Raw genomic sequence first — 17,122 nt, 5'->3', positions numbered from 1 at the left:
TTATAATGATTTTTTTTTAAGAAAATTTAACTTTCTATCTGGCCATCAGACACTATCAGGGTTGTTCACTAATGTAAGAATTCAAAATGTATTTCAAATTAAAATTTAAGGCAGATTAGATGATTGGGAAATATTCTCGAAGGTAGTTACCCAGTTTGGCTGCCTTAGGCTTAAAATATGAAATTCTCTGTGAATTCACTTTTAATTCTAACTTCAGTGAATAGCCTTTTATTTTATCTGACCGACTGCAGCTCAACCTAATGTTCCTGCTGCATTGTTTTCACACAGAGCAATCACAACAACAGGCAAGTTAGGTTGAGCAGCAGTTGATCAGATGGAGGTTAACTCAACACGGCTACGAAAACAGATACAAAGTAACATTAAAAAAAAATTTAAATCAATATGCACCATTAAAAAAAAACATAACTTCACTTCTTTAAATGTAATATACATTTAAAAAAGGAGAATTGAAAATTTGACGACAGTTGCCCTTTAAGTTACAATATATATAGACAAATCAAATTTACACTTTGACTTCTGTTTCCCCAATTCTAAAAGTTTCAGTCATTTTCATCACCGTAGACTAATTTATCTTATCATCCAACACCAGACCACAACTTTTGCTTATTGCATCACCCACTTCAATTCAGCTTATAGGTTGATTTACACTGGTCTAAAAAATGTATTTTCTCCATCAGTTCTTCACAATGCTTAATTTAGGTAAATACCCAAAAAGGGAAAGCCTAATAGTTTATAGAATTTAATCATTTATAGAATTTAAAAATAAATACAAAAGCCAAACGGCAGACTCACCCACATACCTACAGGAAGGGCAAAGGGTAATGTACATTATGTCATATTCTCAACAATGGTTTGCTTTGTGCTTTTTATACCTTTAATTCATAGAAATTAGTGATGTGTGATTTTGCATATGAGTCAACAGTGGTTCCTTTGTTGCTGTAAAAAAACCACCCCTTTCCAACCTGCCGAGAAATTGTTGCTGTAAGCAGTCTCCATTACAACAGCCAGTAGTTAGTAGCGGCTACTAAATGCCGGGAGGTGTCTAGCTTTATGTCTTTTTTTTTTTTACCAGCTGACTGCCAGTGATGCCTGCTCACTATGATACTAACCACTTGCAGATTATTCACTCACTGGTAAATACTTCCACAGCGAAAAAAATATCCTTTCTTGTCGGTTAAAAGACGTCCTCTATTAAATATGAAGTATTACATTGGAATACGATGTGCAGAGGAAAACAAAGGAGGGAGATGCTGACACATTTCGTGGCATACAGAGATAAACAATAAAGATATAATAAAAAATTCCTAAAATGAAATGGTGCTACAATCACCTCTGTGGGCCACACCACCACAAATACAACAAGTGATAGAATAAAATACAAAATGGTGAGAGCACTCAAGATCGTATAAATATTACCCAAACTCTGTCAGTCAATCTAAAATATTAAAACAGAAGAGAAAGACATAGGGTAATATAGTTAAAACAAAATATTTGTATAGCAAGTATTGGACGTAACAGGAAAACGGAAGAACAGCAATTGAAACAGAAAAAGCGCCAATATCTTCGGTATATAAACTGGAGACTTACAACAGTGGAAATACTCCGGATGAAGGTGAGAGCCGAAACGCGTTGAGGGACTGGACTCATACTTTATTGGACTTATTTTCCAAGCTATTTTATTCTGTTTTATTTATTTCAATAAATTTTATTTGTTACCACCTTAATTTGGCGTCCTGAATGAAATTGGAGGTACCAGTTACAGAATTCTTGGAAGTTCCTACGAGAAGTCCTGTTTTCCACTGTTTTCAAGCCTGAAGTTTACAGCAACAATTTCTCGGCCAGGTTGGAAAAAGTCCATTATTGGAAGGGGTGTTTTTTACAGCAACAAAGGAACCACTGCTGACTCATATGCAAAATCACACATCACTAATTTCTATGAATTAAAGGTATAAAAAGCACAAAGCAAACCATTGTTGAGAATATGACATAATGTACATTACCCTTTGCCCTTCCTGTAGGTATGTGGGTGAGTCTGCCGTTTGGCTTTTGTATTTATTTCTATAAATGATTACATTCTATAAACTATTAGGCTTTCCCTTTGTCACCAATAGTAAATGCAACTTCTGGAAAAAAAGACTAATCTTTGTCTTGCCCTGCATGCTAAAGCTAGCTGTTCCCAGCCCCACTCAACATTGTTGGCTTGTTAACTTATCTGCTTATCTCTAAAGACTTTCTCTGTTATTTCTGCATCCCCCCTTATTTTATTGATACCCACCCGAATGGTCTTGTTTGACCAATCCTCACTTCCTCTGTACATTTCCATTCCATAGCTTTATTGCAGGCCTTTTTGACCCTATCATCTCTGCCTTCCACAGTCTGAGTTAAAAAGATCCCTGTTGGAAACCAGAAAAGGTCTCAGTTGCCCGCCCACCCCACCCCATCCCACCCCACACCATCCCACCCCACCCCAAACTCTTTATTCCATTTATAGATAGAATCTCACATACAATTTTAGATCACTAGAAATAACAGCTGCAAACACTACCTGCAATCAGAACACTCCTACACTCCCTTAAGCCCTAACACTCAGTCCTCATTCTTCTTACTTCTGCCCATTCTGCTCTTCTCAAAGTACTTACTCATCTGAGCAATTCTCTATCTTTTCCTCTTTTCATTTTCTCTCTTCTCCCTCAGCATCAAAATATCTAATTACACCCACTTCCCTCAACAACACAATCACATCCACATTAATCTATCTCTGCTTCTCTCATCTCATGCCCTGCTGTTATGGGCAAAAGCAAATATTACATGTTTTAGAAGGAAAAGTTGTATTCTTAAACTGTGTACTTTGTCTTCAAGAGATATTGCAAACTGACAAGGTGTTAGAAATGGAACATATTGTTTTTCATACATGTTTCTTTAAGCAATAACCTCTTACCTATTTTCAGTGCATAATATGTTTACGCCAATTTGCTTTAGCTTAATACAAAAACAAGTAATGCATAACATCTTCAAGGCTATGCTACGTCATCCAGACTTATGCCATTTAGTCCTAGAAATATGTTTACGCCATTTTGACTTAGCTTAATACAATAACAATTAATGCACGAACAACTTCCAGGCTATGCTACGCATCCTAACTTATTACATTTTGTCTTAGGTTAGTGGAATTCCACAAGTCATGTCACACAATTTGTCTGATATTACATTACTGAATAAAACATTGAAATTCACTTGTAAACCCTTTTTTAGTGTGATGCTCTATTTTCTTTTAAATCTGTGTTACATTTTTAGAAAATTACACCACAATCTAAACATTGTTTCATTTCTTCTCTTCTCTGCTTTCTCAATGCTAACAGTCAGGTGCAAATATGAACAAAATATATATATATACCACTATATAAAGTGAAATTAGTATTACAAAATCTCATAAAAAGTGTCTCACCAACACCCAAAATCATATAAATACACAAAAGTAAACACAATGTATAACAAAAAGGAGAGACTTTTGAAAGAATACACACCTATACCTTTATACACTTGCATGTGTGTTTCTTGTTTTACAAGTTTCTCTTTTTTGTTATTCATTTTGTATATTTTTGTGTATTTAGCCCGGTGCAAATGACAGAACCTTTACCAGAGATTGACAGGGAGCTAAGATAGCAGTTCAACAGACTTCTTGTTAAAGATTCATTCAGTTGAATCACTTTGCCATCAACCCTAACAAAGTATTACTTCCTTTTGTTAAGGGTATCATGGGAGCACCATAACCACCACAATTTATTCTGGTTATTGTGGTTCAGAGAGCTTTTCAGTGGAGTCCCTTCAGTTTATTCCAAACAGTATCTCGATAACACAGATGCCCAGATAGATGCCCAGATAATGCAGATGTTTCACTACCATTATTTGTATAAGTTCATCACACCTTGGATTGGTTATAAGTGTCAGGCTCGAGTTTATGTCACAGTGCTCAAAAACAGATTTATAAAAACTAGGACTGTACTCAAAAAGTCCTTCTTAAAGAACAATTACAACTAATTCTTATAGTGCTTAGTGGACCTTTAAGATTGATATAGTGTAATAATGTAATTCTGCCACTCTGTTATTTTTTAAGCATTTTGTTTCAATTGGAGTGACTGATACAGTCTAATAACTCTTCAAATCATTCTGCCATTGCTGATATCAATTTATTACTTATTTGCATGATATCTTGACTGTTTTTTTTTTGTTTGTTTCCAGCTCCTAAAGGCAAATATGTAGACAGGCATGTTCTCTCATATACAAACTGGAAATTTTCCTTTGGCGAGAGATGTTCTAAGGACAACCACCTCCTCCTTATAACCCACGCTGGAACACTAGGTGAGATTACTTTTACTGGCTTCATATAAACATCACAATTACCCAGGAGATGTGTAGCTTGGGGAACAGAGGTATCATTAAATCCTCTCATTGCAGTGAAAACACCAGCTTTATTAGGAATACAATCTCCAAAATTGTTATTTAGCACATACAGTTTCTCAGATTTAAGCAGGTATCAAAACTTACTTTTTTAAGATAGTGACAGTTTTTCTTAATTTCACCAGTCAAATCTACTGATATGTATTGTCAGGATTGGCCCAACACAAACATTAATATATGCAAGAAATGAATACGTACCGGTCCTTAGAGTGGCCTGCTGGCACTGCAATTCTAGTCAGAGAGTCTGATAGCAGACACAGAATAAACACTAACAAGCCAAGGCCAGGGTTACAGAGATCAAGATTAGCCAGCCAAGCCAAGGTCACAAAATACAGAACAATACGTAATATGTAATCTAAACAAAAACCATGACGGCAAGAAAAAAGTAAATATACCCTGTACTTGGCGGGGATTTGATACAGAGGGCCATGATGTCACAAGGGTTCCATGTCACATATGATGTCATAATGAGGCACCAGGAAGTCAGGGATGAGTGGGTGTGCATAAGGACACAGGAGATACATGACTTCCGTAATCACAAGGTGCCGCGAGGGACAGGTATTGTGACATGTATACTATGCAGAGGGTGTACAGCAGAGATAAATTTAAGACACACTTACCTTTGCAGCTCTTCCAGATGAATGGTGCTAAAATCTTTCAGAGATGCTCTGTGCTTGCGAGAGAGAGAGAGACATCTGCTTCTTATGATTTACAGTATGGTTTTGTGCAAAAAAAATCATGACTCGCATAGAATCTGCATCAGATGACAAACTATGACAGCGCAGTCTTTGATCTAAAACACAACTGAGAAGGTCTGGGACAAAGAGTGGACCTATAATTCCATCGTTTTTAAAACATAACTGTCGTAACATATAAATAATATATTTATGCCCCTCCTAACATACATTATATGCAAATAAATGGGGGATGATCTGCTAAATCAGAGTAAACAGAATAACATAACGTATAACTGTGTATAAAAGTGAACCACAGGTAATATAACAAATGGCCACTCACACTTTCACAGATGTAAAAAGGCCTTGAACATAAGCTCCTTCTCAAGATTCAGCTTGATTCTTCCATCAGTTTTTTCCCATGTGTATTAGGATATATGAGCTCAGGAGAAAATAGAATAAAACATGAAGTAGACTTCAGAGTGTATAAAAAAGGTAATTTAATAACTTACATAGAAGCTTAAAACAATCTGTGTCACCACTAGGCGTCCTACGTGTTTCATCCAGTGCTAGGACTTCCTCATGGACTTCAGTGGTGTATAGCAGCAGAAATCAAAATAAACAATGACAATTAAATGCCCTCCCTCCCCAGTCCTTTATATTTCCCCCCATGAGTTCATTAAAGACATGATTCTTCTCGGGTGAGTTGCTCCTGTTCGGGCGATCTCTGTGATTGTGCGCGCCCTCAGTGACGCGTGCATTCCACGCTTGCGTTCCATAGGGTCATAGGGTCATAACCACAAAAGTACTGCAGCAAAACCAGTATGTGATGTTGCCAATTTGGTAAATTCTACAACGTGTAATGCAAAGGTGTACTAGCCATACTTGAATTCTAGGGATAACACTGCCCAGCTGAAATAGTATCTATAAAGCAGGGATATTATTATTATTATTATTGCCATTTATATAGCGCAAACAGATTCCGTAGCACTTTACAATTTTATTAGAGGGGGGATGTAACTATAAATAGGACAATTACAAGAAAACTTACAGGAACGATGGGCTGAAGAGGACCCTGCTCAAACGAGCTTACAGTCTATAGGAGGTGGGGTATAAAACGCATTCGGACAGGAAATATTAATCAAATAAGGTGGGAGTGAAGCAGAGCTGGACGAGAGAGTAAAGTGCTGCACTTTAGGAGAGAGCAAGAGACAGATATGCGAGGTAGAGGTTAGTCTGGGAGTCCATATGCTTTCCTAAAGAGATGGGTTTTAAGGCACTTCTCAAATGATTGAAGAGTAGGGGAGAGTCTGATAGGAAGGGAGCCGCCTGTGAGAAGTCCTGCAAGTGTGAGTTGGCCATACTGGTGTGAGCAGCGAACAGGAGACGGTCACAGGCAGAGCGGAGACACCAAGAAGGGGGCATACCTATAAATCTGTGAAGAGATATAAGAGGGCCTAGAATTGTGCTTTATAGGTATGGATTAGCACTTTGAATTGACTCTTATAGGATACATGAAGCCAATGTAAGGACTGACAATGGGGTGAGGTGTGAGAACACTGACTAGAGAGGAACATCAGTCTGGTGGGAGCATTCATTACAGACTGTAGTGGGGCAATACGGCTTTTGGGAAGACCAATTAGGAGAGGGTTACAATAATCCATGCAAGAAATTACTAGAGCAGGGACAAGCTCCTTGGTAGCATCTTGCTCATAGGCAGGGCCACCACCAAAAAATTTGGGCCCCCTAACATAGCTCAGGGTCTGGGCCCCCTGGGGCCTGCCTCCAAATACCACCTACTGGGTCCGCCTCCAAATACCGCCCACAGAAATACACACACAGACACAAACACACACACTGATACAAAATGACACAGAGACATACTAACAGACACACATACTGAAACAGACATACACGCATAAAGGCATACATACTGACACCCACATACTGAGACATACACACAGGCATACATAGTGACAGACAGACACATACTAACACACATACAGACACACATGCATGAGGACATGAAGACACATACATACATACATACAACAACATACATACATACGGACACACATACATACATACATAGACACATACATTCATACATACAGACATACTGACAGACATACATACACTGACATCCATACACAGATACATTCAAAATGGCATACAGACATACACAGACATACATTAGTAATGGCATACAGACATACATACATACATACATTCAGACTGACATACATGCATATATACAGACATACTGACATACATGCATACAGACATCCATACATATATACACACAGACATACGTTCATAATGATATGCAGACATACATTCATACTGACATACAGACATACATATATACATATATAATGACATACAGACATACATATATACATACATAGACATACATACAGACATACATGCATGCAGACATACATACAGACATAGACATACATACATACACAGACATACAGACAGACAGACATACACACAGACATGCATGCATACAGACATACATAGACATACATACATACACACATAGACATACATGCATACAGACATACATACAGACAGACATACAGACATACATAGACATACAGACAGACATACAAACATAGCCATACATACAGACATACATACATACACAGACATATATGCATGCATACAAACAGACAGACAGAATACAGACAGAAAGACATACATGCATACAGACATACATGCATACATGCATGCAGACATACATACATACATACACATACAGACAAACTTACATACACAGACACACCTACAGACAGACATACAGACATACATGCATGCATACAAACATACATACATAGAGACAGACATACAGACATACATACAGACAGACATAGACATACAGACATACATACAGACATACATGCATACAGACAGACATAGACATACATGCATACATGCATACAGACATACATGCATACAGACAGACAGACAGATCTACAGACAGACACACATACATAGACATACAGACAGATATACATACATACATAGACATACATACATACACAGACAGACATACATACATAGACAAACATGCATGCATACAGACAGACATACATACATACAGACATACATACAGAAGGAACATACATACATAGACATACATGCAAACATACACACTCATTTTCCAGCCACCCTCCTATCTCTTGCCTTTTCTGTGCAGAAGGGTGGCTGGGGATGATGGGAGTCGGCGCAGCTCCCTCTTCACTGCCTGGCTCTCCTTCTTCACTGGCGCACGTTCCTCCCACGCGGAGTGAGCTGGGAGGAAGTGACCACTTCCTCCCAGAAGCACTTGCGGCTGCTTTTTTTTTTTTAAAGGGGCCCGGTCGCGCTATACCACGGCAACAGGGCTGACCGGGCCCCTGAAGATATAGGGCCCATCGGGTGGCCCTAAGTGTGTGGGCCACCCGATTGGCCCCACACGTGGGGCCCGAGCGTCCGGGCCCCCCAGGGCCGCCGGGCCCGTGACAGCCGTTATGGTTGTCACCCCCTGATGGCGGCCCTGCTCATAGGCGTGTGCAGCCTATTGCATAAGGGTGTATTGCATAAGGGTGTGCACCCTAAAGCACAAACACACATGCCGCAAGTATATATATGTGTGTATGTATATATATATATATATATATATATATTTATTGTGACAAAAGTACTCCTTTCCCTTGGTACCTTGTCCTGGGATTGGGGTGTTACACACAGTCTTTTCAGGCTTTAGAGACACTTCACACGCTGGATGAGGTAAATTAACTTGCTCTTTTATTGAGGTTCCAAAATAAATGCACAGTAAGGTATAAAGGTAACAAAAATATATAAAACAAAAGCCTTGCTCTTCTGAGCACTAACTAAACAAAATAATCAGCTAACTGGGTTGGATGGCTTGTCCATTTCCCAACATAAACATAAGCATAAACAACCTTACTGTTTCAGGGTTTTCAGCTCTCTGTTTCCACTCACAGAAACCAAACACAATCTCCCTCCTTCCTTGGCAGGGGAGTACTTATTAGCAATGGTAATTGGCAATCCTTTTCAGGTGAGTTAAATTAGGATTCAAACTCTGGAACTGGACTTCTCACCTGTAGGTTCCAAGCAACTTCCAAAATGTGGAGTGGAGCACTGGCCCACCCTACTCTCCAAGTACTCCACCCCAGGGCCCAAATATACACATATTTAAAGTGCAACATTCATTATAACATTACACATTTCACTGGGGCTAATTACACAAAGTAGGAACCTTGCAAAATCTGGGGAGGTATATAGATTCCCTCCAGCACAATTCCTTGCTTTCGGTCACAATATATATTCATATATATATACACACAAACACACACATACATACATACATACAGTACTGTGTGTGTGTGGGTGCTGTTAGTGTGTTAGTGTGCTGTGTGTGTGAGGGTGCTGTGCGTGTGTGTGTGAGGGTGCTGTGTTTGTGAGGGTGCTGGTAGTATGCTGTGTGTGAGGGTGCTGTTAGTGTGCTGTGTGTGTGAGGGTGCTGGTAGTGTGCTGTGTGAGGGTGCTGTGAGTGAGGGTGCTGTGTGTGTGTAAGGGTGCTGTGTGTGTAAGGGTGCTGTATGCTGTGTGAGGGTGCTGTGTGTGTCAGGGTGCTTATGTGTGATGGTGCTGGTAGTGTGCTGTGTGTGAGGGTGGTGTGTGTGTGTGTGTGTGTGTGTGTGTAAGGGTGTTGTGTGAGGGTGCTGGTAGTGTGCTGTGTGAGGATGCTGGTAGTGTGCTGCGTGTGAGGGCTAGAGTTCACTTTTGCGGGATCTGAGCGTTGCTGTGGCAACACTCCAACCTCGCGAGAGGAACCCTGTGGAGCTGCTGGCAAGAGCTCCCCGGGTCCTCTCCTGCCCCCTCCCTGCCTCACTGGTCCATGGAGGCACACAGCAGGGGCCGCGGGGATTAGAGTGTGCCCAGGCACACCAGGCACATGTCTATGATCTTGCTTAAGAAAGGGTGGATGTAGGCTATGGTTTTAAGATGGAATCTACAGGATTTGGCAACATACTGGATGTGAGGCTCAAAGGTGAAGCCAGAATCAAGTATTACACCAAGACAGTGCACTTACAAGGATGTACTTATGTGGATGCCACTAACTTGAAGGGATAGTGAAAGAGGAGGATCAGTATTAGGAGGAGGAAAGATAAGGAGCTCAGTTTTAGAGAGACTGAGTTTCAGAAAGCGGGAGGACATCTTGCCAGAGATGAAGGAGAGGCAAGCAATGACAAATTGCAGGACGGCAGGTTAGAGGTCCATGGAGGAGAGATATATCTGGGTGTCATCAGCGTACAGGTGGTAGTGGAATACAAAATTAGGTAATAAGTTTACCAAAAGCTTGACGGTAAAAAGAGAAAAAAGGGGACGGGGACCAAGGACAAAGCCTTCGGAGGGCCCCAAGCGAGACAGGATGGGGGGAGGAGGTATCAATAGAAAAGGAAACATTGAATGAGCATTGGGAGAGATAACAGGAAAACCACGAGAGGACAGAATCACAGAGACCAAGTGATTGAAGAGTTTGAAGAAAGAGAGCATGATCAACGGTGTTAAAGGCAGAGAGGTCAAGAAAAATCAGTAAGGATTAGTTGCCTGTGGATTTAGCTGCGATTAGGTCACTAGTAACTTTGATAAGAGCAGTTTCAGTAGAGTGGAGAGGGCAGAAGCCAGATTGAAGAGGGTCAAGGAGAGAGTTGGAATTGAGGAAGTGAGACATACGGGCAACGACAAGTCAGAAGCTTTGAGGAAAAAGGGAACAGGGATATGGAACGTAAGTTAGAGGGGGGCGGCGGGTCAAGAGATGTTTTTTTCAGGATAGGTACTACAGTGGCATGTTTAAGGTCAGCAGGGACCTTAGCTGTTCAATCTTGTCGGTAAAGTAGCATGGAAAGCTATTGTCTGTAAGGTTAGTTTGGAGGGTGGCCACAGCAGGGCGAAGAAGAGAGTTAAAGGTGTCAAAGAGATGCCTGGGATTGTGGGAGCATGAACCAATGAGAGAGGAAAAGTATGACTGTTTGGCGAGGGCAAGGGCTGCACTGTCTCAACACAATATGAATTTAAATACAAAGATACAATACAAATTATACAATGGATCTGAAGTGGCTCAACACTTATGTGAGGGATTTTCTTAACCCCCTACAGAAAAAAATCAAACATACAAAACAAAGTTATAAGTGGAACTCTAGTATACCTGAATAAATATATTAAAGATGGGTACAGATGATGGTATAGCAGACACAAATATGTAATGAAATATAAAATGCAACAATAGTGCAGATGGTATAAATTATAATAAGAGATGTAGGCAGAAAATGTCCAACTCCCAAGGAAGGAGCCAATAGGTCACCTGGCTCTAGTGTATAGCGCCTTTGGATCCTTAAGGGAGATCCACAGCCCTCTTCCGTATCTTAGAAACATAGAAACATAGAATGTGACAGCAGATAAGAAACATTCGTCCCATCTAGTCTGCCCAATTTTCTAAAAACCCGGACAAATGCGCAATTTAGTAGATTCGAAATGCGCTTTGGGCGTTTTTTATGCTTTATTTTCACTTAGATATTTGGTGTTCTTATTTGGGCTTTTTTTTAATGCAGCACTTGGGTTATTAATTGCAGCATGTAAAGATTCAGGTAGCCGTTAGCTTCAAGCGGCTGTTAGTTACCTAGTAGTCTATGTTCTCGAGACAGAATATATTGGCTAGCTAGGGTTCATTTAGATATAGGGATATAGGGATTCTAGCAATCTTTATCTAATTCTATGCAGGATAGATACATAGCTTATTTTTAGCTCACTATCAGTAAGGATTTATATTTAGTAGGGTATCAGAACCCCGAGTTTTTCTGTGAAAGTTATTTATCTTGGGTATTGATAAAATGTATTATTATTTGATACTTGATGTTTGCATGATCTTAATAAGACCTACTTTCATAACTCATATTATTTTCCTGCGTACGATATCCCTATTTTACTTTACAGCTCACTACTACTGCTGCTTAATTGCTACTTAGTTGGAAGGGGATGTTACCTCGATACATTTATTGAAACAGTTTCCCTCTTTCCTAATTACAAATCTTTACAAGGTTGCTACTGAGGTACATTTTGACTTATACTATATCTTCCAATGAGGTGTTGTGTTTAACCTTTTCATGAGACATTTAGTAGACATACCATCTGACATTTACCCTAGCACCTAATAAAGGATTTTCTCTGATATTGGCATAGGTTGTGGGATGGTTTTGTCTTTTAGGCTATCTCTATTTTTAACTGATTGTTCATCAATGAATTCAGATTAAAGTTGTTTTTTTGGGATTTTCACTTTAAAGTTATATGCTCTAATTTTATATTATAAAGGGTCATCCAACGACTTTGGTCCCTTTTCTTTGGAACATATTTTGCATTCTAAATTAGGGTTAGGTCCTCACCAGTTGGATATTCCCTAATTAAGATACCTTATCTATTTTTCTTTACTTCCAGAGATAAAAAGAAACTTGCACTAAAGAATTGGCCAATTTTCATATTTAATACAACACATATCAATCAATTCACGTGGTAAAGAGCTAACTGATCTCTTAGCTCTGAGATGGGATTTGTAAGCAGTATGTGAATATTGTTCTTCAGTAGGTACATGAAGACAAAAAGACAAAGGAGAGAAGAAGCCTCTGACATGGTAATAATGTAGCTGATGGTTCCTCTTTAGGTGTTTATGTAGGATACTTACAGAGAGAAAGAGCATTTAATTTTACTCTAAGGTTAAAGATCTGTGGTCTTAATATCCCAACCAAAGGATATTGTTTGCATCTCCACAGGGAAAGTAAAGCACAGGATCAGGATTAGCAAACTATTTCTATATTGTAGACAGATATGAAATAAATAAATATGGGTAAAAATCACTAACGTGTTTCGCCTATGCAGACTGTGTTAACGTGCCATTGATACATATGTAGGTACAGCAGTGTTTTATAGTGTAACGTGCAGTTGTTGTTTTGCTTTTTCACCCCAACATTCCATTCAAGATAATAGATGACAGCAAAAGTGTTATAGTGGAAATAAAACACACAACTCTTGCAAGATACACATTTAAATAAATATGCAAAGCAAAATATAGTTCAGAGAATTGGTTGATATGGTAACCAATAAAAAAGAGAGGGGAAAAGGAACTAGGAAACCGCATATACTGTCACAAAAATGGTTTATATCATTATCTGCTGTCATAAACATTTATTGGTTAAGTTGCATAGAAGAAGAAATTAATGGTGTGATAGCACTGGTAACAGATGTGAGCATTTGTGTATTACAGGAAAATATAGTGAGGTTGCTGTGTAGAGCAGTGTAAATGAAATTGTTTTATAAGTGGTGCGTAGATGTACTAATAGTTCAGTTGAATATAGTACTTGGCTATCTAAATGTGAATAATCAGGTCATCTATGTTTGTTAGAGGGACTCTCATGATTTTAAATCAAGTCAAGCAGTTATATAAAGAAATCAAGTATTTCTGATGCAGTTTAATTTTTAATTTTACTTTTTAAACATCCTGTTCTATATACAGTCAGGTCCATAAATATTGGGACATCGACACAATTCTAATCTTTTTGGCTCGATACACCACCATAATGGATTTGAAATGAAATGAACAAGATGTGCTTTAACTGCAGACTTTCAGCTTTAATTTGAGGGCATTTACATCCAGATTAGGTGAACGGTGTAGGAATTACAACAGTTTGTATATGTGCCTCCCACTTTTCAAGGGACCAAAATTAATGGGACAATTGGCTGCTCAGCTGTTCCATGGCCAGGTGTGTGTTATTCCCTCATTATCCCTTTTACAAGGAGCAGATAAAAGGTCCAGAGTTAATTTCAAGTGTGCTATTTGCATTTGGAATCTGTTGCTGTCAACTCTCAACATGAGATCCAAAGAGCTGTCACTATCAGAGAAGCAAGCCATCATTAGGCTGAAAAAACTAAACAAACCCATCAGAGAGATAGCAAAAACATTAGGTGTGGCCAAATCAACTGTTTGGAACATCCTTAAAAAGAAAGAACGCACCGGTGAGCTCAGCAACACCAAAAGACTCGGAAGACCACGGAAAACAACTGTGGTGGATGACCGAAGAATTCTTTCCCTGGTGAAGAAAACACCCTTCACAACAGTTGGCCAGATCAAGAACACTCTCCAGGAGGTAGGTGTATGTGTGTCAAAGTCAACGATCAAGGGAAGACTTCACCAGAGTGAATATAGAGGGTCCACCACAAGATGTAAACCATTGGTGAGCCTCAAAAACAGGAAGTCCAGGGGGCGTGGCCTAACTGCTCGAGGAGATGGACGTGTGAGCGATCGGCTCCGAGAGGAAATCCCCTAAAACAGCGATTATAGCAGCATTGATCGGGAGACTACCCGTTAACGAGAACAAATATTGATACCTGAGAGACACCCCGTCAACATGTCTCAGCGTTCCACGAAAAAACAGAAGCTAAAAGAAGCATCGTCCCTGCAAATCTCGGCTATGTCATCTCCGCCGCGTCGTGCGCAAGATGGCGCCGACAGGCCTACTTCACCGGCCTCGAGTTCGGACAGGAGCGACGTCACCTATATCTCAAATAGGGATCTGCCGGCCACAGACTCCTCAATCCAGAGAATGCTAAACGGCTTACAATCATCGATACAAGCGGACTTTGCTAAACTTGCAAAAGAGATCAGAGCCGACGTTAAAGCATTGGGAGACCGCACCGACTACCTCGAAAATAAAACAGAGGAGATCATTGCGGCACATAACAACGTGGTTGCGACCTATGACAAGGTAGAAACAAAAATGGCCTCTATCATTGCTAAGCTTGCCGACCATGAAGATCGGGATCGGCGGAACAATGTCCGTTTACGCGGCATACCAGAAGAAATCAGCATTAACAACTTAGGCGAGTATGTCCGGACCCTGTTCCACCTACTGGTCCCAGATCTCCCAGACGCAGCACTGTTACTAGACAGAACCCACAGGCTGCCTAGGCCTAAACACCTCCCGCCATCTACCCCGAGGGATACCATAACGAGAATCCACTACTATACCACCAAGGAAGCTATAATGACGGCTTCAAGGAAACGACCAGTACTGCCTGAATCCTATAACAAGATCCAACTGTACACAGACTTATCAGCAACCACACTTGCTGCCAGGAAAAGTTTTATGCCTATAACCAAAGCATTATGTGCGGCGGACATACCCTATAAATGGGGGTTCCCAGCACGTATTATTATCAAACGGAATGGCATTGAAAAACACCTCCTAAACGTGGAAGATGGGAAGAAAGTCTTATCAGAATGGAAAGTACCCCTAGTCGAAGACACATCAGAACCTCCCCTCGCACAAGCTGCAATCAAATCGCCACAGAAACTTACCCATGACTGGGAAAGTCAGGACACAGCTAAGTGACTCTCTCTGCCCTCTAAGCCTTGTGTAAACTAAGTCTGATTAATGGACATTTTGGTATTTTACATGCTGTTATGAATTACCTATTATACAAGAATGCTTCCACAACCACCCCTAGCAATAGATGTTTAGGTTTCAAAAGCCTCATCACTTGCTTCTAATATCCTTGCATAAGATGTGTAATGCCCCCACATGTCCGGGTAGCCATGCTAGGGTAACAGACGCTAACACACAAGCAATCTGAATAGTAACATCATTGATAGTACGATGCCCGCAATGGGTATCCCCTCAGATACAAAATATTTAAGAAAAAAAAAAGAAATAAAAAAAAAAAAGAAAAAGAAAAATTATACATGTTAAAACACCCAACACAAAGTTCTGCAGGACAGCAGCTACACCTACTATAGAAACAACAAGACGGTCTAAAAATAGACCTCTATACATGCACAGCTTAATATTTATAATCCACTGACACCGTCAAACAATGCCGGAATTCACACAGGGTCTAGGTGATATAGAGAAGAATCTCATGCCCAGATCGCGTAAATTAGCCAGTTTACACTATCCTCCCAATGTCCTGGCTTACCAATACTTAGATTTGTGGGTTACACCACACTCTCTTTTAACAGGAGTTTGCTCAAAGGTCTTTACCTTAAATGTGGGAGCAGTACAAGAGGCGAATCCAATAACAGCACTAAGATTTTGGTATAACGCTTAATGTATTTTACGTGATGATGGCTACTGTTCTATTCACCACAAGTGATGTAATTAGAAATTGTGTAATAACATACAAACACGCAATGATTTATACTGTAATTAGTCAGACATGAAAGTTGGAACGACTCCAATCAGGGATCTTAGCTAGAAGCCCTGGCTAACGGCAACACTTCTGCATAACAAATACATTAACAAATATTCTCCCCCTGGTCACAGGGGATTTCCTGCCCCCACGAGGGCTTTAGTGCCCAATGAGCACTAAGATATTTAGGTCTCATTTCGGAGACCCTTCATTTGTATATAGTTGGTTATATGTTTTATGTTACCCCCCTCCTTTTGACACCTTCCCTTACTGGGCGACAACAGACCGCCACGACATGGCATTACTCCACCCACAAAAGTATCTTGTAGAGTCAGACAAGAAGGCAACCTTAACTCAACATGACACACTAATATTTCAACACGATATAGTGTGTTGGCCATCCACTGAGAGGCAGGGTACTACCTCTATCTCTAGATGGACCCAGTCTACCAAAGTAGCCTTGGAGATGCATATCCCCCATATAATATCTTCTCATGGCACTTAATATTATCTCATTAAACACTAAAGGACTTAATTCACCTCATAAGCGCCGCATGGCCCTACTGGAAGCAAAACAACACAAGGCGCACATAGCGTTCTACCAAGAAACCCACTTCCAAACGAATCACCAACCTAAATTTTCCTCCAAACACTTCCCACTAGGCTATCACAGCACATATAAGAAAAAAAAAGAGGGGTCACGATATTAATCAGCAATG

General features: G+C 40.0%; 1 protein-coding gene across 2 annotated transcripts in view; it reads left to right on the top strand.

Annotated features, from left to right (window-relative positions):
• LOC134602356 (beta-1,3-galactosyltransferase 5-like) overlaps positions 1 to 17,122 on the top strand; it is a 106,677-nt gene that overhangs the window by 78,016 nt on the left and 11,539 nt on the right. For both annotated transcript variants that reach the window (XM_063447167.1, XM_063447176.1), the window contains exon 2: positions 4,261 to 4,380. The gene's annotated coding sequence lies outside the window, so the exon portion shown is untranslated. The remainder of the gene's footprint in view (positions 1 to 4,260; positions 4,381 to 17,122) is intronic.

This window comes from Pelobates fuscus, chromosome 1 (genome assembly GCF_036172605.1).
Source record: "Pelobates fuscus isolate aPelFus1 chromosome 1, aPelFus1.pri, whole genome shotgun sequence".
In the NCBI taxonomy this organism is placed as follows: Eukaryota; Metazoa; Chordata; class Amphibia; order Anura; family Pelobatidae; genus Pelobates; species Pelobates fuscus.
This window is presented reverse-complemented; position numbering and strand designations above follow the sequence as displayed.